The sequence below is a fragment of the Triticum dicoccoides genome, chromosome 7A, assembly GCF_002162155.2.
Source record: "Triticum dicoccoides isolate Atlit2015 ecotype Zavitan chromosome 7A, WEW_v2.0, whole genome shotgun sequence".
In the NCBI taxonomy this organism is placed as follows: Eukaryota; Viridiplantae; Streptophyta; class Magnoliopsida; order Poales; family Poaceae; genus Triticum; species Triticum dicoccoides.
Genome location: NC_041392.1, coordinates 203,680,670 through 203,685,615, shown reverse-complemented (window position 1 = coordinate 203,685,615; position 4,946 = coordinate 203,680,670). Strand labels below are relative to the sequence as shown.

Sequence of the window (4,946 nt, the reverse complement as noted above, 5' to 3'; positions counted from 1 at the left end):
GGGGGCTTTCAGCTGATGTGTGGCCTTGACCACCTTCTTCCTCCTCTCCGGCGCCTGGATCTCCCCTCTCATTTACCTCACGGCTGTTGCAATACACCGCACGACTACTTGATGATCGTACCATGTGTGCTTGATAATTTGTCGATCCTGAGGAAGGAAAAAAAGCATAATTAACATTACGTACTGAAATGCACAAGAAAATACTTACTCAAGCAAGGTACAAGCCCGGTGTAAGTAACAACACAGTGAACAAATCAGATATGCTTGCATGTATCTCAGTATCATGATCATTCTCAAGCGATCTAGATTTATTTAACTTCCAGATGAAAACTCAAAGATGTCACACATTAGATTTACTGACCTACAATGTAACTAAGAATCTGAAGACTCCAATTAGCAACTTGACAAGCAATTAGATAAAGATAATACTGAAGCTGCTCAAACAAAAATGTCAGGCAGTGAACAAATCGTTGTTGAACCAATCACTGCTGCAGTATGGGGCCGGCGCAGTGACGCATGTCTCGTGCCTGCTCACTGAGATCCCCTCTACGGTGAACCTCTCTGCCTCAATGCCCTTGCGCCTGCACCTGGGTGCGCTCACGGCAGTACTGCTCCTCGTTGGTGAGCGTCGGGTCAAGCATCGAAAGCAGCCCGCTCCCCGTGCCCACACCGGCACCGGAGACTGTTGAGGCGGCTGCCTCCTTCCAGGCGAGCGCCTGGAAGCATGAGGCCGTGCCGGGGGTGCGGGAGAGGAGACAGAGACGGGTGAGGCGGAGGGGGGCGAGGGAGAGAGAAATGGCGGTCGCACTCCGCCGCGCTCTTGTCGTGTGGGATGGGAGAAGATAGAAATAGGGGAGAGATGGCCGGCATCGCGTGGGGCGGCGGTGGCGAACCGACGGGCGACGGGGTCGTGGGAAGAGGTGTGCGGGTGAGGGGAGGGGGCAGTTTTTTTGGGAGAAAAAGGTGGATAGATAAAAGGAAAAATCCCGTTGCGTTGTTAAGGGGATCGTGTGAGGGAGATCGCGGGCTAATTACGTTCCGCAAATCAGGGAGGGTCGCGCGATTAGAGGGATGCGGAGGGCGGACGATCGGCAGACCAACGCGTCTGTTTGGCACAACATTTGATCCGGGACGTCGATTTAGATTGCGGACTATTGATGTAATATGGACAGTAGGATGTGCTTAAATGATTTGATCTGAGGGTTCTGGTTATCCTGTGTACAATTAGTTGTGTGACTTTAGGGGAGATTATGTTCGCTCTTTTAATAGTAGTAGAGATGTGGGGTTGTGTCCTAATAAGACACTTGTATCCTAGCCTCTCATATATAGCGGGGGTAGACACACGATGTAACCCATGCCAACATAATAGCACAGGCGCGCAAGGGGGAGCCGGCGGCGTGTGCCGGCGTCCGGATGGCCGTTGTGCGGCATTGTGACGGTGTCACGGGGAGGAGCGCTCGTAGTCAGGCCCCAGGAATGTAGCCATATCGGTGAACCTCGTTAACAAATCTCGATGTCGTGCTCGTGTGATTGCTTGGTCATCGGATGATCGACGGTATGCCTCGGATTTATTCTAACAAGTGGTATCATAAGATAGGTTGTTCGGAGGCTGTGGATTGTTGATCTGCGGGAAGAATCAAGTTTGAGATGCAGCCGGGTACGGCGTGGTTCTCGGCAAGATTGAAGAAAGCATATCAGTAAAAAGCACGTGTACGTGCAGCAAGCTTGATGTGTGGCGATGGATCAAAAGGATCAATCGGGCGAGCGTACAGCGGTCACAAACGCGGAAGCGGCGGCAGCGAAAGTGCACTTCAGAAGGCGGCAGCGATGCATCGATTGGGATTGTGCAGCTACGCCAGGTCGTGGAGCGGCCAGATGATGGCAGTGCTCAGGAAGCCGGTGCGGGCGTTCGACCGTGACTGCAAGGTAGCGTACGAGATTCTATTTTGGAACAAAAAATCAGGACCGAGTCCGAGAGGAGCCGTGTTCTCCTCGTCTCTATTGCGGAGACCTGCACGCGGGTTAATAGGAGCCGCAGCAGCCGGCAAAGGAGACAAAGACACGAGAGGCAGCAGATCAATTTGGCCAGGGAAATAATCCATTACGTTGGCATCCATCGGAATTGGCAGGAGGCGTTGACTTTGGCAAAGCAAGCTAAGCATGGGAAGTTGAAGCTAAGGGAGCATCACGTGAAGGCCAAAGAAATATTTGGTTTCGTTAAATAGTATGTGAAGGTTTTGATTGTGTACTTGGGGCATCGCGTGGGAAGCTCGGATAATTTTTTACAGGTCAGCCATACAAAAAACTATGACGCCATCGGGTACTAGGTTTGAGGTGGAGAAGTTCACGGAACTAAAAATCTTGGGTTATGGTAGACAAAGGTGAAAATTTGTTGGCACGACAGGGATGCTTGAAGGCGTTGCGGAAAGTAAAGTCAGCTAAGATGGAAGCATCATGTGATGGATTAGAATTTGCCGAAGAAGATTTGCGAGCCTGGGTCGGACTGGACTGTCTGACGAATCGACTGGATGTCGGTTGGTACAGAAGACGGTGGTAGAATCGGTGACAACGACATAGGGGCGTGATGCTGATGTGACCGACTTCTGGGCGTGGAAACACGTGGTGCACATGCCTGAGGCTTGTGCGGCTTCGACAAGACTATGGCGCGGGATTGATTCAAGACGGTGCGCACATGAGAGCTTGAAGTCGACGGGGCGCGAGGGTGGACTGATCATCTACCATGGAGTCATGTTGAAGGTGGAGCTGGATTGAGGGGCTACGGTGTAAGGATCCAAAGAATCGAAGCCTATTCAGCGGGGAAAAGCGAGGGACACGTAATTTGGACTGGAGCCCAGTGGTCTGATGGAAGCGTGAAACTCGTCATCGGTCGGTCATGATCGGTGGTACTCTGAAGTGGGGGTTGAGTGGTGTGGTTTCGCGACCCTTGAGACTCGACCAGGACAGCAGAGGCTCGACGCGGTAATAGCGGCGAGGCGTGTGGTATGCACGGGGCATGGAGACGGGCCAGCGCTTTGGTGGTCATACATGTGGTGAGACAACTGCGAATTTGACTCGGGATGACTACAAGCAATGGTGAAATTCCTTCAAGTTTCAGACAGGCGGTCAAGAAAGGAGCGGTGATGTTGAGTTCAGGTAACTCTTACGTGTGACACCCAATATGTGAGTTGTTCACTTTCACGCAGGTCAGTGATCAGTGTGTGATGACGTTGGACTGATACTCTGGAAGTTGGGAGCACTTAGAGTAATAAGGAACTTGATTTTGCTCGAGCGTTGACTGTGATCAAGAAAGAAGGGACTACAAGTTGCAGGTGGAGTCACATGGAGTTATTGGAGTAGCAGCGGTATTCATGGGATAAACTCAAGTCCAATGTACATGGAAGTTTGACGCATGGATGAATTCAAGGTGGTGAAGAATATTCGCCAAGGTGGAGTTTGTTAGAGTTGTGTCAAATATTGTGTACAAGGTAGGTTACATTTGGACTAGGAGTTGTATTGTGTTTACATAGGATGTGGGGTTGTGTCCTAATAGGACACTTGTATCCTAGGCCTCTCATATATTGCGGGGATAGACACACGATGTAACCTATGCCAACATAATAGTACAGACGCGCAAGGGGGAGCCGGCGGCGTGTGCCGGCGCCCGGGTGGCCGATGTGCGGCATTATGACGGTGTCACGGGGAGGAGCGCCCGTAGTCATGCCCCGAGGATGTAGCCATATCGGTGAACCTCGTTAACAAATCTCGGTGTCGTGCTCCTGTGATTGCTTGGTCCTTAAATAATCGACGGTATGCCTCAGATTTATTCTAACACACTTTTGAGAAATAGTTTGGGCAAATTGGACGAGTTGGAGTGAAGGCACGGGCCCCTTTGTCGAAAAATGATCCTTAAGCACTAGAACGGTCAATACATTTGATACAAATTCATATTGAATACACAGGGCACATATATACCAGTCCCTCGTAAACCATTCCAGGGGTGTCTACCTAGCTTGCTTGCATACAGAAATTGTATACCATACACACGAATGATCTGCAAATGCGAACCGAAACTGCATTTATTTTGTCAGATTCTTACGAAGAGCGAGCCCGACCAGCCACCACGGTAGCTGCTACCTGCTCTGTTAACTGCAACCATGGTAGGGCAACATCATTAGAAATAACCATGGCATGTAGAGCTATTCCCTCCATGGAGAATTTGCAGCACACCCAAGCCAACCTTAGCCATATGGTAATCAAGTTCCTCCGTATGTGCCACAGAAAGAACACAGAAATACAAAGAAACGAGGTAGAGATTAATTCAGGGGGAGAAACATTACCATGGGTGAGATCCCTAGCAGCAACCACGCCTTGCGAGACGATGACGAGGAAGGCGAAGATGACGCACACGAAGGCCAGAGACTTGGAAGCCATTTTAGCTAGCTATAAGCTTTGTGTGCTTCTACACGCTGAGATGGACAGTTTATATAGGGTGCTTGGAATGGATGGATGTGGATGTTCCAACATGTCACTTGTTAACTACTAGTCCCACTAGCAGCTGGCACTGATGTGTCATGCCTCTTACTCGGTCTTAATTCAAAGTGGCGACTATGGAAAGTCAAATGTCGAGATTAAGACACAAATTATTTTGGTATCTAGCTATCCAGTCAGGTTTTTACTAATTTGAGTTTCTTGACAACGCGAAGATATAAGTCTAGTACGGAATAGTTCTGACTTTTGTCCTGCCCTTAGAGATGAGCAACTAAAGCTTTCATTGTTGAAATGGTTGACAATTTCCACAGTGCGTCGGCTTCCGAAGACTAAAGTAACCATAGATTCGTTTTTGGCAACTTGCGCGTGATTCTGAGCTTTCAAACCGCCATCTCCGTGTTTTGTCTTGGGCTCTTCACTAATGGAGTATAAACAACCCGGAGTCAGCCCCGCATTCA

At 49.7% G+C, this 4,946-nt stretch overlaps 1 long non-coding RNA gene across 1 annotated transcript; it reads right to left on the bottom strand.

Annotated features, from left to right (window-relative positions):
* Nucleotides 1-3,866: 3,866 nt before the first annotated feature.
* On the bottom strand, nucleotides 3,867-4,444 carry LOC119334737. Its single transcript, XR_005161520.1, has 2 exons — nucleotides 4,338-4,444; nucleotides 3,867-4,146 (listed from the first exon to the last, which is right to left on the bottom strand). It is a non-coding gene; the product is annotated as an uncharacterized LOC119334737 (long non-coding RNA).
* Between the last annotated feature and the right edge of the window lie 502 nt (nucleotides 4,445-4,946).